Source organism: Marmota marmota, unplaced genomic scaffold (assembly GCF_001458135.2).
Source record: "Marmota marmota marmota unplaced genomic scaffold, marMar, whole genome shotgun sequence".
NCBI lineage: Eukaryota > Metazoa > Chordata > Mammalia > Rodentia > Sciuridae > Marmota > Marmota marmota.
The window spans coordinates 1,831,006-1,833,632 of NW_026000020.1; positions in this window are offsets into that span (position 1 = coordinate 1,831,006).

The following is a 2,627-nucleotide window of genomic DNA, read 5'->3' on the forward strand; positions in this document are numbered from 1 at the left end:
CTGGCAGTAAGGTCATTACTACTTTCTAATCTAGTTAGGTCTGAGGAATAATCTGGTACCCCAAATTGTCTCCATTAGCATTTATATGGAAAAACAAAAGGTATACAATGTGCCAAGGAAAGGTTCAGAGTCCTTACTGTAAGGAAATAATGGCTTATAGAACTACAGGATGACTTATGCAAATGAAGGTCAGGGACGCTGCCACCAGCCATCTCAGGCTGGCACACCAGAGTGTGATTCATAAACACTCCCCAGGATGCCACCGTAATTCTCCAAATGTCTGGCAAGTCCCTACCACCTCTCTTCATTGAGGCAATGAAGCAGGTGGGTCTTGAGAGCTTCCTGGGAAGCTGCGGAGAATTACACATCTGCTCACAGATCTGCCCTTAGCGACCTCCAGAGATGGATGGCTCTTTATTCTGTTTCACCTTCAAAATCTCCCTAGTACCTCTGATTGGCAGACTCTTATCCAGAGCTATAGGAGGCTGAGATTTCTGGGTAAATGAGATGCATGGCTTTTCCGTCATGTAAAAGAGACCATGGGGTGCGGCCTTAGTGATAGCAAGACTGTGCTGTGCAAGAACATCTATTAACTTTACCTGTGGGAGGGTAGTACTGTTTAAGTGTCTCCTCCAAAGCTCATGTTGAAACATCATTGTCCTTGTGATGGTATTGGGAAGTAGGATCTATAAGAGGTGGTTAGGTCCAGAGGGTTCAACCCTCACGAACAGACTAATGCCATCATTATGGAATGGGTTAGCTATGGTGAAAGTGACTTCATTATAAAAGGGAATTCTCTCTTGCTGTGCCCCCTCTCATAAGTGCTTTCTCACCATGTGATTCCCTCTCCACCTGTTATGATGCATCAGAAAGGCCCTCCCAGATGCCAGCTCCTTGATTTTAAAATTCCCAGTCTCCAAAACTGTGAAAAATAAATTTTTCTTCATAAATCATCAGGATTGTGGTATTCTGTAAGAGCATCAGAAAACAGAGGATAACCTTGGTTTCTAAATTGGGTCAATTTATGAGGAAATTCAGTGACTTAGGCAAGAGTGATGGCTGGAACAGGTGAGAGCTCACACTCGGTGTGGTAAGTTATTTGGTGTGCAAAGTTCTCCTCTTTCCAGCTGCATCTCCTTTTGCAAGTGTCACTCCGCTCTCCTATCTCTGCGGTGGCCATTTTCCCTGCTCCTTGCTTCAACAAATAGAATACGTGTGAGCTCTTAGCCTCAGCCTCAAGAGCTCCACTTGCCCCTTTGTCCTTTTAGCAATCTGCCTAAAGGTCACCTGCAAGGGGACCGCTTCAGCTCCTTGCTGCCCAGGCAACGCTATGGAGGAGAAGTGAGGTGAGCCAGCTGACAGCCAGTGCCACCCATCAGGTGTGTGAGTGAGACCGTCTCCAACAACCCAGCCAAGCAACTCTCCAACTGAATGTAGCCCAGCAATGTGCCCAAGAGAAATGAATGAAGAAACTGCCCAACCAACCCCTGGAAATGTGAGCAATAATAATTCATGGCTCCTGTTTTCAGCCATGACAGTTTTCTAGGCAGCAATTGATAATAGAACAGTATCAATTAGGGCTCATATAGAGTGAAAAGCTGTGAAGAAGAGAAAACAAATAGCAATTGTGCTGTTTACAACATGCTTCCTCTTCTCTCTTTGTTTTGTCTAGGAGTGTTTGCGAAGATTCTGGAAAGATTCATTGAGATGTATCTAACCCCTTCTTTGGGGTAATATATCATATACCTCCTAACTGCAGGTGCAGAATCTTCATATGGAAACAGGGGACAGGAATAAGAGAAAACAATGTTTGAAAATACATTGACCTGTGTTTTGTTATGTTATGAAAGAGGATTGTTGCAGAGTTTTGTTTAGGGACCTTTGAAAACAAATCTTCACAAAAACTTATTTTATTTTACCTTTAAAAGTTAAACAGGTAAAACTTTTTAGAAGAAGCAACCATCTGCAATATTTAGCATCCATCAGTGTTCTCTTATATTAATTATTTAGATATATTAGACCAGAGAGATCAAAATATAATAATAATAATATCACCAACAATTCATATTCACTAGGTGTCAGGCTGTGTTAAATAATTTACATGCACTGTCTAAATTAATAATGGCAATATTTCAATGAGTAGGTACTGTTATTATCTCTATTATACACATGAGGAAGCAACCTCAGAGAGAGTCAGTAATGTATCCAAGGTCGAATAGCTACTTTGGAAGACAGGGATGAAACTGGGACTTCCTGCTCCATAATGTGATTCCAGGTGCTTATAGTAAGGGATTGGTTATTTGTACATTGATGTTGCTGGACACTGGGTGTTATACCAACCTGTACAGCCATAGATATCTGGAACTCTGGTCCTGTCTGTGTTAGTTAACTTCCTGTCACTGTAACAAATACCTGAAATAAATTAACTTTTAAGGAGGAAAGATTTATTTTGGAACATTCAGAGATCAACTCATGGGCACTTGGTCCTGCCACTTTGGGCCTATGGTAATATAGTACATTGTGGTGAGAGGATGTGGTGGAAGAGCACCTGTTCACCTCATGGCAGTCAACAAGAAGAGAGAGAGAGAGAGAGAGAGAGAGAGAGAGAGAGAGAGAGAGAGAGAGAG